Source organism: Paroedura picta, chromosome 3, assembly GCF_049243985.1.
Source record: "Paroedura picta isolate Pp20150507F chromosome 3, Ppicta_v3.0, whole genome shotgun sequence".
Taxonomy (NCBI): domain Eukaryota; kingdom Metazoa; phylum Chordata; class Lepidosauria; order Squamata; family Gekkonidae; genus Paroedura; species Paroedura picta.
In genome coordinates this window covers 159,519,196-159,538,181 of record NC_135371.1, presented here as the reverse complement: position 1 = coordinate 159,538,181, position 18,986 = coordinate 159,519,196, and the positions used below count along the sequence as shown (strand labels likewise).

The 18,986-nt window shown below is 47.5% G+C and overlaps 1 protein-coding gene across 3 annotated transcripts in view; it reads left to right on the top strand.

Moving 5' to 3' along the window:
• MAP3K12 (mitogen-activated protein kinase kinase kinase 12) overlaps positions 1-18,986 on the top strand; it is a 134,991-nt gene that overhangs the window by 71,603 nt on the left and 44,402 nt on the right. The window contains exon 1 of one of the 3 annotated variants that reach the window (XM_077329028.1): positions 4,791-5,333. The exons of the other annotated variants lie outside the window; for them this stretch is intronic. The gene's annotated coding sequence lies outside the window, so the exon portion shown is untranslated. Of the gene's footprint in view, positions 1-4,790; positions 5,334-18,986 lie in introns of those variants that run through there. 3 annotated transcript variants of the gene reach the window in all.

Genomic DNA, 18,986 nt, shown 5'->3' with positions numbered 1-18,986 from the left:
AGTATTCCAGGTGTGGTCTGACCAGTGCCGTATACAATGGGACTATGACATCTTGTGATTTTGATGTGATGCCTCTGTTGATACAGCCCAAAATGGCATTTGCCTTTTTTACCGCTGCATCACACTGCCTGCTCATGTTTAGTTTACAATCCACAAGTACCCCAAGGTCTCGTTCACACACAGTGTTACCTAGAAGCGTATCCCCCATCCAGTAGGCATGCTTTTCATTTTTCTGACCCAGATGCAGAACTTTACACTTATCTTTATTAAATTGCATCTTGTTCTCATTTGCCCATTTTTCCATTGTGTTCAGATCTCGTTGAACTCTGTCTCTATCTTCCGGAGTATTTGCCAGTCCTCCCAATTTGGTGTCAATTTGGTAGTCCCTCCACCCCCTCTTCTAGATCATTAATAAATATGTTAAAAAGTACCGGGCCAAGCACCGAGCCCTGAGGTACCCCGCTACTCACCTCTCTCCAGTCTGATGAAACACCATTGACAACAACTCTTTGAGTGCGGTTCTCTAACCAATTCCCTATCCACCTGACTATCTGAAAATCCAGATTGCAGTCCTTCAATTTATCCATCAGAACATCATGGGGAACCTTGTCAAAAGCTTTACTAAAATCCAAGTAAATGACATCAACTGAATTTCCCCGATCCAGCAAACCTGTTACTTGGTCAAAAAAGGAAACCAGGTTGGTCTGGCAGGACCTGTTGGAGACAAATCCATGCTGACTTCCTTGGATCACCAAATTGTCCTCCAGATGTGTGCAGATCGCTCCCTTTAATATCTGCTCCATTATCTTCCCCACAACAGAGGTCAGACTCACTGGTCTGTAGTTTCCTGGGTCATCCTTCCTCCCTTTTTTGAAGATCGGAATAACATTTGCTTTCTTCCAGTCCTCCGGGACATCTCCAGTCCTTAAAGAGGTTCCGAAGATGATGGACAAGGGCTGTGCAAGTTCTCTGGAAAGTTCTTTGAGTACTCTCGGGTGCATTTCATCCGGACCAGGGGATTTGAACTCATCCAGTGCAGCTAAATGCCTCTCGACAACCTCTCTATCCATGTTAACCTGCCACCCAGACACTGTCCTTTGGCTATGGCCATCTCTAGATGTGCCTAAACACTTTGACCTGTGGGAAAAAACAGATGTAAAATAGGCACTAAGCCTTTCTGCTTTATTATTATTTATTATTATTATTATTTGGATTTATATCCCGCCACTCCCCGTAGGCTCGTGGCGGGTCACAGCAGTCCTATCCCCATTAAAATACCCATTAAAAGACTTTAAAACAATCCCAACATGGCGGAACTTATTATTCCCACCCCTGCTATCAGAGCGGCAGGGAGGGTGGGGAGGAGATGCTAAGTCTCTCTGCATCTTCCGTTAGAGTTTGTCCATCCGCACCCAACAGTGGGCCTATTGCCTCCTTTACTTTACGTTTGCTCCTCACATAACTGAAAAATCTTTTCTTGTTACAATGGGCTTCCCTGGCCAATCTTAGCTCACTCTCAGCTTTGGCCTTTCTTATGATTGATCTACAGTGCCTAGTAACCTGTAGGCACTCTTCTTTAGAGCTCCGTCCTTCCCTCCATTTCCTGAACATTTTCCTTTTCTTTCTTAGTTCCTCTTGAAGTTCTCTGTTCATCCAAATAGGCTTCTTAGAGCTCCTGCAGTGTTTTCGTCCTTCTGGGATAGTCATTGATTGAGCATGCAATAGCTCTTGTTTGAGTAGCGCCCACCCTTCACATGCTCCCTTCCCTTCCAGCATTCTCGTCCATGGTATGACACTCATCATGTCTCTGAGTTTATTAAAGTTTGCCCTACGAAAATCCAACATCCGCGTCTGGCTACAAGCTTCCTTGGCTCCCCATCTCAAAAGGAATTCTATGTGGACATGGTCACTTCCCCCTAGGGTCCCCACCTCCTTCACCTCATCCACCAACTCTTGCCTGTTGGTCAGTATCCTAGAAGAAAGGGAGGGTGCATGAAGAGAAGGGAGTGCAGCAGCCCCCTTGGGAAAGACAGAAATCCACTGTGTTGTCATGGCTAGAGTGTTAGCTGGCAGTTCAGCTATGATACCAGTGGGATACGGGGGTTAGAGTGCTGTGCTCAGACCTGGAAAACCCAGGCCTGAGTACCCACTCAACCACCAAGCTCATGGGATTCACAGGGATGTTGTGAGATTATAATGAACCGTTATTTGGAATGCCTCAGAGGGAAAGTCGTGCAAAAGTATTGAAATGCTTAGAAATAGCCCTGAATTCTGATGGGAGAAGGAATGTGATTTGGTGCGTGCATCCCTCCGAACCCTGACTCTTTATTGCTGTGACCAAGCAAAGCATTCTTGTGCCACATTCAGTCTTTTGGGAGATACAATACCTTGAGGCTTATAAAGGCTCAGTCACCGAGTCATGTCTGACCCTTGGGGTGACGCCCTCTAGCATTTTCTTGGCAGACTCAATACGGGGTGGTTTGCCAGTGCCTTCCCCAGTCATTACCGTGTATCCCCCAGCAAGCTGGGTACTCATTTTACCCACCTCAGAAGGATGGAAGCCTGAGTCAACCTTGAGCCAGCTGCTGGGCTTGAACTCCCAGCCTCATGGGCAGAGCTTTCAGACAGCATGTTGGCTGCCTTACCCCCTGCACCCTGCACAAGAGGCTCTTACCTTGAGGCTTACCCTTGTGCTTAAAGGAAGTCCAGTGAGCGAAAGCGTGGGAGGAGTCCCATTGCATAAAACAGAGGTCTGAGGTCTGGTTTCAGTACAGGCTTGCTGACCGGGGGGGGGGGGGAGGCGCTGGGGTTCTCTTGGACCGTTTATGCACTGGAGGTTTCATGCCAGGCTGCAGGCTGGAGTTTTAGTCGTGGCAGGTTGCTCTGCCTCTTCCTGCACCCACACAGGGGAGCATTTGGCCTGGTGCACCTCATCCAGCACCGATTTGTGCTCCTGCACAGGAGCTGGGGTAGTAAAGTTCCCAGTGCATAATCGGTCTTGGAGATGCAACAAGCCTCCAGACTGCATGTTCCCTGGGGGAAATGTCTGCCTTGGAGGGTCAATTCTACATCAAAATCACAAGATGTCATAGTCCCATTGTATACGGCACTGGTCAGACCACACCTGGAGTACTGTGTGCAGTTCTGGAGGCCTCACCAAGAAGGACGTCGATAAAATTGAAAGGGTACAGAGGAGAGCGACGAGGATGATCTGGGGCCAAGGGACCAAGCCCTATGAAGATAGGTTGAGGGACTTGGGAATGTTCAGCCTGGAGAAAAGGAGGTTGAGAGGGGACATGATAGCCCTCTTTAAGTATTTGAAAGGTTGTCACTTGGAGGAGGGCAGGATGCTGTTTCTGTTGGCTGCAGAGGAGAGGACACGCAGTAATGGGTTTAAACTTCAAGTACAACGATATAGGCTAGATATCAGGAAAAAAATTTTTCACAGTCAGAGTAGTTCAGCAGTGGAATCGACTGCCTAAGGAGGTGGTGAGCTCCCCCTCCCTGGCAGTCTTCAAGCAAAGGTTGGATACACACTTTTCTTGGATGCTTTAGGATGCTTAGGGCTGATCCTGCATTGAGCAGGGTGTTGGACTAGATGGCCTGGATGGCCCCTTCCAACTCTATGATTCTATGATTCTATGATTCTATGATCATTATGTGGAAATGTCTGGAGATTTGGGGGCAGAATGTAGGGTTTGGGGATGGGGAGAAGCTCAGTAGAGGTGAGATGCTATAGAGTCTTCCCTCTGAAGCTGCAATTTCTTTTTTTGGGGGGTGATACCTGCAGTCCACGGAAAATTGGAAGTGATATCATGCCGCTCTAGGAACTGCCAAACCTTTATGGTATTCCAGGGATTCCTAGAGTGACATGATTCTGGCTTATTTATTTTAATTAATTTTTATTAATCTTCTCTTGTCCTGAGCAGCAGACCATAGACCCACCAATGTAGGTAGGTGAACTATACCGGATCCTAAAGATCTACACCTGCATGGGGGAGCAATTTTGGCCAGTCCTCTCCTCCTGCAGTAATCCTCTCTGATTCTTCTGTTTTTGGGAGTCTCCTAGGAGATTCATTTTGGTCCCCAGGGAGGGGGACTAGGCTCACTCCCATGCATGGGGCAGCAGAAGGTTTAGATGCAATCCACCCCATAGACTTATCTTCTCCAGTCCCCTCTGCAGCCTTGCCCTGAGAGCTACACAAACCTCAGCCAGCTGCTCCTCTTCGCAAGCCCTCTTTCCCTCTCCCTCCCTTTCAGCAATCTTGGAGCCTCCTCCAATGAAAAAACTGAGCAGGTTCTTCTCTTAGTATTTTGTTGCTGTCCCCCCCCTCCCCCAGAATCGTCTGCAGAAAATGAAAGAGAGAAATCATGTTCCCCAAAACAAGTGAGGGGGATGAGGATGTCGGATGGGGGGGGGGCCCTTCTCCCACGCCTTCTCCTGCCCGGAGCCCATCCCAAGCATGCCAGGGCTCCCCACGCAGCAGGGCTTCACCTTGCCTCCCGCATTCCACGGCGATGACATCAGCAGCTAAGCCACAAGCTACCTGCAGCAGAGGCAGCCCATTGGCTGGAGCCCAGTTGTGCGGGGAGGGGAAGGATTAACTGAAGAGGAGGTGGGGGGAAGAGGGATGGGAAGGGAGCGAGGAGCTGGAAGAGGCAGGCAGAGAGACTGCAGCAGGCGACAGGCACATGGGTGGGAGCAGCCGCCAAGCAGGGAGGGGTGTGTGCAGGTGGGTGGGTGTTTGGAAAGGTGAGTAGCTCAGTGCAGTGATCGGGCCAGAGTGCAGGGAGAGAGAGAGGGAGAGAGAGAGAGAGAGAGAGAGAGAGAGAGAGAGAGAGAGAGAGAGATGTCATGCTTGTCAGAGAGATGAGTTCTCCATTTTATTGAGTTCAGCTGCCTGATCTTGGGCATGCTTACTTAAAAGTTAAGTCCCACAGTGCTTAAGTGGGTAAAATGTGCATAGATGGGCAAATTGGGATTGGTTTGCTGGATATCCAAGGATGGGCAGATAGACTGTCTTAGAGACAGGTTTGCTGTGGGTAGCAGAGAGGGTAGCGAGCTCTTCCTAGAGAGACTGTTGGAGGGAGATGGGGACGAACCCTGAAGTTCCCTCCCGGGCGATCCACCAGCCTGTGAGCATGTTGGAGGGGAAATAAACAAAACAGCGTGGCCCTGTCTTCTTAGCTGAGCTGAGGGGATTTCTCTGAGGGAGAGAGGTCAGCAGATAGACAGACATTGAGCCTTGGCGAGGATTACAAGTGACGTTGACGCCGCCCAAGGACCACAACTGGGAGAGACCGAGGGCTGGATTGACTGGTGGAAGCCACAGGTGAGCAAAGAGCTCCTATTTTGCAGAAGAGGTGAAGTGGGGGCCTCTGTTCCCTGGGGGCCTGCTTTTGGGGAGAGGGGAGGAATCTGACCTCCAGTTTGGACGGAAAGTGTCTGGACATGGGGAAATTAATAATTGTCTTAATGGAAAATGCAAAGGAGCTGAGCGCCCAGGTGGGTGTGGGGGGGGCATGGGTGGAGGGGAAAGGTTTATGGCTCCATTTGGATCTGTCGCACCTAGGAAAGAAAACCATGCAGGTGTGCATGAGGGGGAGGCGCTTCTGAACAGGATGTCCCATTTGTACGTGGCCCTTGAGTGAAATATACGTTTTGGACCACTTTGGAAGTAATAGAAGCTGTTGAAACTTATTGAGATTGGTTACAGGAGGGACTAATTTTGAAACTTTTGGACTGTAAAATATGCATCTACCTGCTCAGGTAAGGTCCTGAGGACACTTTCAAGAACCGGGATTAGCAGATCCATCCACAGGATCTTGCAATGTGAGTGTAAAGGAGCACCAAGTTGCAGCCAATTCATGCAATCCTGTAGGCCAGGGGTAGTCAACCTGTGGTCCTCCAGATGTCCATGGACTACAATTCCCATGAGCCCCTGCCAGCGTTTGCTGGCAGGGGCTCATGGGAATTGTAGTCCATGGACATCTGGAGGACCACAGGTTGACTAGGGTTTTCAAAGCAAGTGAGTAAGCAGAGGAGGCTTGCCATGGCCTTCCTCTGCAAAGTCTTCCTTGGTGGTGTCCCTTCTAAGCTTCATCCCAACTTAGCTTTCGGGACTTGAGAGACGGGGCTGTTCTATACAGTTCCACATCCCAGTCTTGTCATGGCCTCTCGCAAGTTAAAAACAAGGAGAGGGGGAAGATGAGCCGGAGGCAGCCCACGCTGGGGATCTGGCAGGAGACTTTGGCAGATCTTTACAACTCCCTTTGTCAAAAGTGGTCAAAACTAGAGCGCAAGTAGACTTGGATCTTGAGTGAGATGCCCTCTCAGGATCCACACTCACAGATGGACAAGCATCCAGGACGAATCAGGCCTTGGAGTAACTGGCACTTGCTTGGCGCTTGTTGGCTGGCCCTTGTGACCTTCGTCTCCTACCTGTCTACCCAAAGTAAAGATTCCAAGGGCATGAAATTTTAAAAAACAACTCTACCAACTAAATGTTTCAGTGGATACATTTGCAGAACTTTTTGGAAATGTTTGGATGTGTCTTGCACAAGCAACATTTTGGCTGGTGTTTTATGCCTTTGGTTTTTTTAAAGGTTTTGTTATATTTAACCCCGCCCCCGCGGTGCAGCGCGCCGCGGAAGAAATAAAAGACTAAGGCCTCTGGGGGAGGAGTTAGGGCGGGACCCGTCCGTGATAAAAACTCGGAGAGGGCCAATCAGGGGCCAAGTGGCCAATTGGGAGGCGCACATAGCGCGCCTCCCAATTGGCCACATGGCCCGCCCCAGACTTGCCACCCACACTCTGTCCCCACATGGTTTGCAGCCGGGAAAGGAGCAGGGCCGCCGCGTCAAAGACGCGGCGGCCCTGCTCCTTTCCCGGCTACGAACCATCGCCCTTCTCTACCTGTCCACACTCCCCCCAGCCCTGCTGCCGCGGCGCCGACAAGGCCCTTCTGCGACCTTCTCACCCCCACCACAACCACGCTGCTCCGCCGCCGGCCGTCCCCTTCCCAGCCCACCCCCAAGCCCCAGCGCCCGACTTGCTGCTCCAGTGTCCGACTTGCCGCTCGCGAAACGCCAGCACAGCAGGATTGCAAGTGGCAGCACACCGACGATGCGGCCGCCAAACGAAACGCCGCCGTCAAGCGCCTCCGCCCCCAGCTCAGAGCCTGCCCCGGCGTCCTTGCTAATGCACCACTGGACATGGCCGCCCTCCGCTGCGGCTGCGGCCTCCATCTTCCCGCCGCCGACGCCCGCCCACGAAGATGGCCGGCCAACGCCAGCCCCGCTCCCACCGCGCCCCCCGCAGACGCGAGGTAAGAGCCTCTCAACCCCGGCCCCGCTGAAGCCTACCGGCATCGGGAGCCCAACATTCTTCTGCAGCCCCATCCACGCCCTCGCCTGCCTCTCACCGCCGCTCCAAGCCGTCCCCACCCACTCTGCAGACTTTCCCTCTCGCGTGGGGGGGGGGAACTTCTAGCGCCCATTTTATTAATGGCATAAAATGGGCTTTAAATCTAGTTATCCATATTTGGGATGGAGTTAGTTATGGATGGATGCAGGCATTAGTTGATAGGAAGGCATGCTCAAGATCATGACATGGAAGAGGTTGGCATTAGGGTGATGAGCAAAGGGGTCTTGCATCCTTTCCCCAGTTCATCCAGCCTTGTTCTTCCAGTGAATGGGGCAGGGATGCTCCTCACTAGCAGTATTGTTTGTGCTAGTGGAGGAGATCTTGTAGCTTTCGAGTCACTTTGGGGGAATACATTTGGATGTGGCACTTTTTTCAGGTGTGGTAGAAGCGGTGTGGAAGAGTCACAGGATTGTGGACAAGCTGATGGGGCCGTTTGGCAACAGCAAGGAAGAAATCCCATTACTAATTGACTGATAGTTTCAGAGGGTGGCTGAGTCCAGTAGCAACCTCGAAACCAACAATCTTATATCCAAACAAAAATTCGAGTCCAGTGACACCTTTAAGGCCAACAAAGGCATGAGCTTTCGTGTGCATGCACACTTCCTCAGACAATAGAACAGGGACCATAAGTGTACAAGATTAATCACTAACTTTACATTTTTATTGCCCCAATGTTTTTGTGAATGACAATTGACTCTACAGGCTTTTTTCTAGCAAAGAATTATCATACTGCATATTTGGACTTATGATGCTGTTTACTAATTTGCTACTAATTTACTTTCTCCTTATATCAGTACTCTTATGATCCCTGTTCTATTAGAATCGTAGAATCGTAGAATCATAGAATCATAGAGTTGGAAGGGACCTCCTGGGTCATCTAGTCCAACCCCCTGCACTGTGCAGGATACTCACAACCCTATCACTCACCCCCTGTAACCTGCCACCCCCTTGAACCTTCACAGAATCAGCCTCTCCGTCAGATGGCTATCCAGCCTCTGTTTAAAAATTTGACTGAAGTAGTGTGCATACACATAAAAACTCAAGCCTTGAAGAAATCTTTGTTGGTCTTAAAGGTGCCATTGGACTCAAATTTTGTTATGCTTCTTCAGACCAACACAGCTACCCACTTGAATTAATCTTACACCCTGAAACTCTTGTTGGTCTCTTAGGTTCTATTGGACTCAAATCTAAGTGTTCTACAAATACTGATGATGAACCGGAGAAAATCAAAGAAGCTGTGGCTTTGAAGAGTGATGCAAATAACAGATCATGCTGGTCTCCTGGACCAGGGACCTTTGTCTTAGTCCGTTTGATAATCCATTATCCTTGCTCTCTCCATCCATCTATCCAGGCCATCCTCTCTGCTCCATTGACCTGTCTTGCTGTCCCTTTATCCGGTGCTGTGTTATAGCCATCCATCCTTAATACAGCTCTTGTTGTGCTCTCTCTCACCAGGGACACAGACAAGGGGGAGCCCCAGAGTTCCAAGAGGCATTCGGGGTTCCTGAGTGTACTGCCAGATATTTCTTTTCTCCCTAGCCAAATACTGTACTGGGCACAGAAAATTCTCTTGGCACTCCTGTATCGCCCCATCCATTCTAGCCCTGCTGTCTTTCTCTCCGTGTCCTGGAATATCTTCTGATGCTGCGAGAATTATATGCATCCATCTGTCTAGAGTTTCTCTCCTACAGTCTGCCGTGCTTTCTCCGTGAAGTCGTTTTCTGTCCACAATGCCTGCCTCTTTTTCTGTTTCCTTCTCCATCACTTTTTCTGTGTTTCTCACAGTAACTGAAGTCCAGCTAACCACAGTGCCCTCAGCCTGTCCCCCACAGCTGATTTTCTCTGCACCTGTTCCCCCTTCCGCTCAGTTCTGGGATCCCTCATAAAAAGTGTGGCAGAATATGAGAGAGAGATTGAACTTGACCAAAATAAGTAGCCGATTCAAAACACAAGGTCATGATTACGCCCGAGCAAAGAAGGTTACCTAAACTGGGAAATGGTATCTCTTCCCCGACGCAGCACGCCTTGCTGAGAGTTGGAACCCAAACTAGAATTCTGCGAAGCCCTCGGCCACCTGCCCTTTTTGGCTTCCTTGTTGAAAACAGTGGGACATGAGCAGGCCGAAGCCTGTCAAAATACTACTCCCATTTGATCTGCTCCAGCAGCTAAGGAAGACCCAAGCGGGCACTGGGCTTCATTTGCATACACTTTGCCTGCCAGCCAATCACTAGACTCCTGGTCAGTGTGCAGCCCTGGCATGCCGTCGATGCTTTCAAGCTGGGTGTGTTTAGGCCAGCGTGTAACGGAGAGAGAGCGATCATGCGCTGGAGACCCATTCCGCAAAGACCAGGGATGGATTAGTTTACAGAGAGCTGCTATTTTGATGTGCTGGCACAGCCAGGAGCTTGGGGCAGATGCCAATTCTATACTACTACTGATGTAAATCCAAGCATTTGTGCCACCCTGCTCTCTGCACCACCCAGGGGTAGACACAAAGTGGGTCTCCTTCTGATTTGTCCACTGCCAGCAGAATTGTGATGCATGCACTGTCGTGGTTCTGCCAGACATCTATGGGGAGGATACTTTAGGCCTCTCACCTGAATCAATTCACCTGGCTTTGCCATAGATGTTTCACCAGGCCTTGGTTGAGTCATGGAGGCTCACTGGTCTTCCGTTTCCTCAGGATGGGATAATATCCCTGGTCCTGTGGCTCAGGAGAGTAGGACACTGAGGATAAATCAGTTAAGAGCCATGACTCATTCTGACCCTAAGAAGATGAAGTGCTGTATAAGAATCTTAAAGAGAGAGAGAGACTCTCCTAAGAAGGGTCAAAAGCAATAGAAGGATCACAAGAAAGTTCCGCACTTGGCAAAAGAACTGAAGGTCTAAGCCCCAGCTAGAATACTGCCTGCATTATTGAACAACTGATGGGTGCCAAAGTGAAGAGCTTTTAAACCCCTTTGTTTCAGTAAGAGAATTAAAAAAAACAGGGTTCCTTCAGATGCCACATCTGCTACCTGAAAGTAGTAACACTAACTGACCTTACAGGGCTGTTATAAGACAACTGAGAAGAAGAAGAAGAAGAGTTGGTTCTTATATGCCACTTTTCTCTAACTGAAGGAGTCTCCAAGTGGCTTACATTCACCTTCCCTTTCCTCTCCCCACAACAGACACCCAGTGGGGTAGGTGAGGCTGAGAGAGCCCTGAGATTACTGCCTTCCCTTTCCTCTCCCCACAACAGACACCCTGTGAGGGAGGTGAGGCTGAGAGAGCCCTGATATCACTGCATTCCCTTTCCTCTCCTCACAACAGACACCCTGTGAGGGAGGGGAGACTGAGAGAGCCCTGATATTACTGTCTTCCCTTTCCTCTCCCCACAACAGACACCCTGTGAGGGAGGGGAGGCTGAGAGAGCCCTGATATTACTGCCTTCACTTTCCTCTCCCCACAACAGACACCCTGTGAGGGAGGGGAAGCTGAGAGAGCCCTGAGATTACTGCCTTCCCTTTCCTCTCCCCACAACAGACACCCTGTGAGGGAGGGGAGGCTGAGAGAGCCCTGATATTACTGTCTTCCCTTTCCTCTCCCCACAACAGACACCCTGTGAGGGAGGGGAGGCTGAGAGAGCCCTGATATTACTGCCTTCACTTTCCTCTCCCCACAACAGACATCCTGTGAGGGAGGGGAAGCTGAGAGAGCCCTGAGATTACTGCCTTCCCTTTCCTCTCCCCACAACAGACACCCTGTGAGGGAGGGGAGGCTGAGAGAGCCCTGATATTACTGCCTTCCCTTTCCTCTCCCCACAACAGACACCCTGTGAGGGAGGGGAGGCTGAGAGAGCCCTGAGATTACTGCTAGGTCACCCAGCTGGCTGCATGTGGGGTAGCGGGAAATCAAACCCAGCTCCCCAGAGTAGAAATCAGCACTCCTAACCACTACACCAAGTTGGCTACCAAATGCTAATGATTTATCATGTTGGCCTCGATTGCAGAGACCATCGTGGCAGTGGAGAAAACTACACAGTGGTTTCCCCTGTTTTTTCCTTGAACAAGCCCCTCCCCAGCTCCCATTCCCCCCATAAAAACAGAAGGCTTTTGGTAATTGCTCTAGACTTTCCACGGTACAGCATTATAGCAATTCTATATCACCATAGCAATTCATAGATAGCGTTATAACACAATAGCAATGTAGCAGTTCTTTTTTAAGCCTGATAGAGCCCACTGATAGCATGGGGGGTAGTGATGGCCACATGGTTCTGAGGCCATAAAAAAGGCACTGATGTGGGCAGGGCCTGCATAAATGTGCATCTTCCCATTCACACAACATGCAAAAGAGCTCTGGCTGTGATTTTGTACAAGAGATCATATCACACCAGGTCCAGGTAAGATCAGAGAACAGCAAGAGAAAAGCTTTGAAAGTGGTTAATAAGGGGATGACATGGAGTAGGTTCTCCAAAGATACCTGCTGAGCTTTGGAGCCATATAGTAGCAAAGCATCCACTCAGAAGCAACCTAAGTGCTACAGTGGTTGTTATTCTCTCTCCACCGCATATCTAAATCAGTTAAACGTACTTTGGCTGAATCATAGAGTTGGAAGGTACCTCCAGGGTCATCTAGTCCAACCTCCTGCAGAATATAAGAAATTCACAACTACTGAACTAAGTTTGGTGTAGCAGTTATGAAAGCCAGTAATGGTTAGGAGTGCGGACTTCTAATCTAGCGAGCTGGGTTTGATTCCATGCTCCCCCACGTGTAACCAATTGGGTGACCTTGGGCTCGCTTCAGCACTGATAAAACTGTTCTGACCGAGCAGTGATATCAGGGCTCTCTCAGCCTCACCTCCCTCACAGGGGGCAGGAAAGGGAAGGTAAATGTAGGCCTCTTTGAGAATCCTTCGGGTAGAGAAAAGCAGTATATAAGAACCAACTCTTCTTCTTCCTTGGAGTTAGGCAATTCTTCCCTTATATTTAACAGAAATGATAGCATTTGTAATTAGTATCATTCTTTCTAGGCCTTAGGATCATGTGCCTATCAATTTGGTGTGATGAAAAGTTCTGTGTAACTTAAAAAGTCTCCTACTTTTGTACCAACAGATGTTGAGCCAAGAAAATGATCACTTTGCATGTTTCTCTTCTCCCTCAAATAGATAGTTCGGAAATTCTGGCCTTGCCTGCACTACAGTTGAAAAGAATGAAAATGCTAGATCGCTTCTGCCCGGTGAAGTTTTCCACGTGACCAAAAACTTCCATGCTGCACCAATTGCAATTGAGTTTCCTTTTTTTAAAGAACCAGTTGGTGCATTATGGTCATTTTCTTTCAAAAAGAAATTAATAACCCCTTCTCAATTCTCTCTATGTACAGCTGATAAAGAGCTATTGCTTTCTAATAAGAACTCTTTTCAACTCATAAACTTGCCTTCCTTTACATGTTTGTTCCAAGAAATCATATTAGCGTAGCTACAGAGTTTCTCAGAATAAATGCATTCATGTAGCTAAAGGATTAATTATCCTACAGCTGAGAATTAATTCCATTTATTTTAATAGATACACTGTAGCTACGGTAATGTATTCTGTTGGGATACAAAATTTGAAGGAAGGCAAATGTTTCAAGCATTGAAAATAAAAGAGGAATTGTTTACTAATCCGTAAGATATATTCTTTTTCTTAAAATGTAAACTTTTTGCCATTGCACATTATTTTCTTGTTGCAAATGGGGGGGAATAATAAAGGTAATAAAGAATAATATGCAGCCCAAAAGCTGGTGGGCCATTGGGCCAGCATAAATGGATCCAATAAAGACATATGATGTCATCTTACATTCTCCCTCCCTATACTGCAGACAGATACTTTATCCTGCATTAAAAGAAGTAGGCAGAGCTGGGATTAGAAGGATAAAAATTACAGTTTGTCTTCTGCCTTGGTGATCTCGTCTGTACCCCCCATGGTCTTTGTTTATTGTCTAAGCTGTCTGTTTTTAGCTTTCTGAAGCTGTGGGTAGCTACATGACCTATCTGAATGCCCCTTTGAAACCCCAGCTTTAAGGGCATCCAACAAAAAGGTTATGAAATCTTCTCCAAACTGGAGAAGGTTGAAGCCCAGGCATGCTCACACCCAAAACCACACCTCCCTCCTCAAGGCCACTGGTTAACCGTACTGAAGACCTAACCTCCTGTATCTCCTGCCAAGATTTCCCGTTACGAGCTTTGTATGTCAGTGGGTGAAAGGAGATTTCCAAACACAGATCAGAATGAAAGATGAGAAGAACCATTAGGCCTTCCCATAATATGGAGACTTCATACTGTCTTGTAGCCTTGAGAATGTCTTTGAAGACACTGCTGTATGGCCAAGGAGCCTGAGTGGGCCAGGGAAAGAGAGGGAGCAGGCAGAAGGATGCTGCTCATCATGCAAGGCCAGCTAAATGGGTTTTCCCTCAATATAGACTTCCTCTTTCCTCAACTCCCTGAAAATGCAAAAAGAAGGCGACTTTCTACTCGATGAACATCTGTAACATGAAAGTATGTAAGCTTGTGGGTTGCAAAGAACTCTTCATTTTAGAGGAAAGGAAGGTAACTAATCCTTCTCCTGCACTCAAGTAGTCTTCCCTCTGCTTGCCCTCTTTCCGTGTTGTCACAATGATGACCGGGAAATGAAACCGGGATTGAGATGTGAACAAGGAATAAGGGCTACTTTCCCCCTGTCCACAAGCATAAAGGAGCAGAGGCAAAAACACCTGACATATACATAATCTGGACACAATACTGAACAGACATTATGTATATAGAATCTATGATTCTACAATTCTATATAAACAATGTATGTTCAGGCCCAAACGTGTACGTTTCTGATTGTACTTGTTTAAAAGGAGATGTGCTTTTGAACATGTGCATTCTCTTTGGACATTTCTTGCTTGTCTCTTTAAGACTTGTGTGTGTAAGGAGCAGGAGTATGTGGGAAGCAGCCCCATAGGAAGCCCTTGGGGAATTCTTCGATAACAAAGGAGGCAGATGGTTTGTCAGTTCAGCACCACGGAGAGAGCCCAGGCCTTAGCGAGGCAGAGAATGCGCCGCACAAGAAATTTAATAAAAACCAGCTTTACACGCCTGTTGTGACGGGCAATAAACAGTTATCGTGTTAATGTCAAGGAACAATTAGGGAGGAAAAGTCAGTGCCCGCCCACCCCAGTGTTTCCGATCGCATAATTCCTCAGGAGACTTTTGGGTTTTTTAAAAAGATTATTTCAGAACACTGACTGTCTATCAGAATAGACAATTAAAGGGGCTAGTGTGTTGAATGTATATTATCGAAGACACAAACCTCTTGGCTTAAAAAAAAAATAAAAAGATGGCTGACGTGTTGATAATGCAGGTATTGTTATGAAGGATTTTTAGAAATCCACAAAAAAAAAGAGTCTTACAATCATTTGTTTGTTTATAGTTACATTCATAGCTCGACCTTCTTGGTCCTGCCATCTACGGGGTGTTTAACATCCTAAGACAATAGCAATACACATGTAAATGATTTAAAAACTCTATGAAATATTTAATCTAAAACAGTTAAAGTGACGGCTCACAGTTGTCATCTGGTGTATATGCAGAGCTGATGATCTAATGGGTCACTCCCTCAAGGGGGGAACCAGAGAGAGATGACATACCAGCAAGGGAGGCCCTTAATTAATTAATTAATTAAGTAAGTAAGTAAGTAATTTCTATATACTGTTCAGTTTTCCATGTGTGCTGTCCTCAGCTGTAAGCCTGGTGGAAAGGCTCTGTCTTACAGGCCCTGCAGAACTATGCTAGTTCGATCAGGGGCCTGATGTTCACCAGGATCTTATTCCACCAGGTAGGGGCCAGGACCAAAAAGGCCCTGGCCCTGGTCAAGGCCAGCTGCACTTCTTTGGGGCTCGGGATCAGTTGGTTAATTGTGCCCAATCAGATGGTCCCTCAGACCACAAAGGGGGTGTGTGTGCAATTTATTCCCAATTATGTTTAACATCAGACTTTTAATTCTTGCTTTGAATTTCCCTTCCCCCCCCCTCAACACTAATGAATTCTGAACTGACACGTGATTTTGTACTTGTTGCAAAAATGGCATACATACTGTTGCAAACAGGTATTCTGAATGGACTCCAGGTTTGAAAATATTATTGCTGGATCCAGGGAGGATGTAGCAACTGGCCGTGCAAACAGATGCAGTTAAGCAAACTTAGATAGTAATATGGAAGGCAGACCACCAAGAAAGCCTCTGCAGAGGAAGGCAATGGCTAACCACCTCTGTTTCTCACTTGCCTTGGAAGCCCCTTGCTGGGGTGGTCACAAATTAGCTATGACTTGATGGCACTTTGCACACACACACACACCCACAGGGTATCTTCCTTCTACAAAGTTTATGACTGGGCCTTTACAAATGCCACATGGAAAATAGGTTCAAGTCAGTAGCCATGTTTGTTAGCAGAAGCAGCACAAAAAACTGAATCAAGTAGTATTTATTTATTAGATTTATTAGATTTATAGACTGCCACTCTCAGCCTGGCCGGCTTGTGACAATTTACAATAAAAATGTGAAATTTATAAAAAACCATTAAAATCCGATCCGATTTACTCAATTGATGGCATCAACAGTCAATGTGCTGCTCTCCCCCGCAATCCCTCGACTCTTCTGCTTGCAGTCGTTGTGTCTCAAAAGATGACCCTAGGCGATGTTAGCCTGGGGGATGCAGATTGTGAAAGGAAGGGAGGGGTCAGATTTTGCTATCCCAGTCCTCACCCCGGCCTCTACCAAATGCCTGGTGGAAGAGCGCCCTCTTCTGGACCCTGCAGAACCCAGAGAGCTCCATCAGGGCCCTCAGCTCTTCTGGGAGTTCATTCCACCAGGCTGGGCCTGGGTCGAGGCTAGTCGCATTTCTTGGGGGCCCAGAACAACCAGCAAATTCATACCCACAGAGTGAAGAACCCTGCAGGGAGCATAAGGAGATAAGCGGTCCTGCAGATAGGTATAATTTTTTTGTGTGAGTAAACTTTTCCAGGGAATAACTTTTTTGCAACTCCAAGTTTACTTTGTCGTGTCTGACAAAGTGAGCTTTGACTCACAGAAGCTGATACCCTAGAACAGGGGTAGTCAAACTGCGGCCCTCCAGATGTCCATGGACGACAATTCCCATGAGCCCCTGCCAGCAAACGCTGGCAGGGGCTCATGGGAATTGTCGTCCATGGACATCTGGAGGGCCGCAGTTTGACTACCCCTGCCTTAGAAATTTTTCTTGGTCTCTAAGTTGCCCGGGGAGTTGGATTTTGTGGATGCCACATGGTGCAATTCCCAGAGATGTCCAGAAATACCCCCAGTGGCACTGCCCTTCGGTGTGATTCCAGCAGGCTCCCCCCAAACAAGTGGCATGCTTGAGATTCTGGGGACCTGACAGTCCTAGTAGATGCTCAGCTCAGCCCTGAACCGAAGCCAGGCAGTTCTCTTCCCTCTGCCCCCAACCCTGCAATTCATAGATGAGAATAATATTGGCCTACTTTCCCCAGAGTGTATTTATGTATGTATTTTTAAAATGCATCTAGCCTTACCTTAATGCCTACCATGGTGACTTTTGTCAGGATTACTGAGATAATCTCAATGAACCATTGGAACACTTAGCAGGGAAAGTGCTGTATAAATGTTAAGTATAGTTATTAAAATCATTTGGCACTTAGGACAAACGTTCAGGCTTGCTGTGTAGAGAAAGTCTCCCGGGGGTAGCCTTCCAGCTTTGTATCTGTGTATGACGCATGTAGGAAGCAGAGAATACCATGCCTGTGGGGCTATTGTGATACCTATTTATTTTCTTACTCTTTATATAGCACGGCTGGCGCTAGAAAGATGGCCTCAATCCTTTCCCCAATTGCTCATTAGTTCTACAACAGCTCTGTGTCCCCCCGCCCCTGACTTATTATTTTTTTTCCAAAAGACCAAAGTGAAATTTTTATCTAGGTTTTCTGCAGCAAGAGATTTTCATTTCAAAATAACGGTGACAGCGGTCTTGAGGTGAAATATGAATACAATGCTTTTGAATCTGCTGAAGGCCAGGCCTGGGTAGGGCTCTATAGAAAGCTGCCCTTGATTTCCCACAAAAGGTTGCCCTACTGCCAAGAAAAAACATCTCTCCACAGGACCTCATCAGTCTGCCTTGGTGCACAAATGTTTCAGTCAAAAGACTGCCCTCCCTTGACCTTAAAAAAAAAAATCTCAGCTGACTCCCATCTCTATCTCTTTCTTCCCTTCCAATTCACTTGGAATTCTCTTCTCACTGGTGTATGCTGGGCTGAATCTGCATGGAGCTTTTATTCCAATCCCAGGTCGATTCAGTCCCTGCTATCTCCACTGAATGCGATTTCCATTTTGATTTGGGGCGATTTAAATTTTCCCTCTACAACAAGCATTATTGATCTGGAGTGATCCTGCCTTTCCCCCGTGATATCCTGGAGTGGATATAGGCCTCAATATTTGAAAAATCGGAATGAGTAAAAGTGCAGCTCTCTGCTTCTCCCGAAATAACTTGCTGCCTCGAGCCTCCAACACTGTAGAAAAGCCCTGATTGGCCAGAGTGTCAGTTCAAATGTTTCCTCGTTCTCAGGTTGTAAGTCTTCCCTTAAAGGGGAAGCCCTAGCTTCTCTCGGCAGAAGCTCCAGAAGCCCTAACATCTCTCAGCAGAGATTTTCCGCTTGGATTTATTTCCCCTCTTCTGTTGTCTCCAATCCTCCCATCCCCAAGAATAGAAAGAGGCTCCTGCTGCGCTTGGCTCTCCCGTCTTCTGAGCTTCCCCAATCATGTGCAAAACACTTTTCTGTTTCAATGGGGGAGGGGAGAATAGAGGAAACCCAAGTTCAAATCAATCTGAATTCAGCACGATCCACAACGAAATAAACAAAGTGCAGAATCAGCCCTGGACATTGTCTCTTTCACTAGGGAGAGGAATGGGAAGGCGACTGTAAGCAGCATATTAGAACCAACTCTTCTTCTTCTTCTTCTTCTTCTTCTTCTTCTTCTTCTTCTTCTTCTTCTTCTTCTTCTTCTTCTTCTTCTTCTTCTTCTTCTATTTGGAAAACTTCCCAAACCATTTTCTTTTTATTCTTCTTGCAGTGCCATGTTGATGTTTATCACAATACTGAAGGCTGCTTGTGTTTGCAATCTGTATTCAACATCCAGAGTACCTGTGCTGTCTTCCTTTAGGGTGGAGCAAGTTCAGAGCGGACAAATAGAAAGCAGGTGGGCAGTGCCAGGTGAACTTTCACCAAGGAGGATGAGCAGAGTTCCAGGGGTCAGGGAGCAAGGCCTTTCCCCATAGCTAGCTGCAGTAGAATAAATTCAAGGGAGATAGCCGTGTTGGTCTGAAGTAGCACAACAAAATTTGAGACCAATGGCACCTTTAAAGCCAACAAAGAATATTCAAGGTGTAAGCTTTCATGTGCATGGGGGAAGGGGCAACAAGGAGTGGGTTCAGATTATGCAAGAAAAAATGTAAGAAAGAACAGAAATAAAGAGAGTAGATAAGTTCTCAGCAGTCAATACTCAGGGCATACTTTC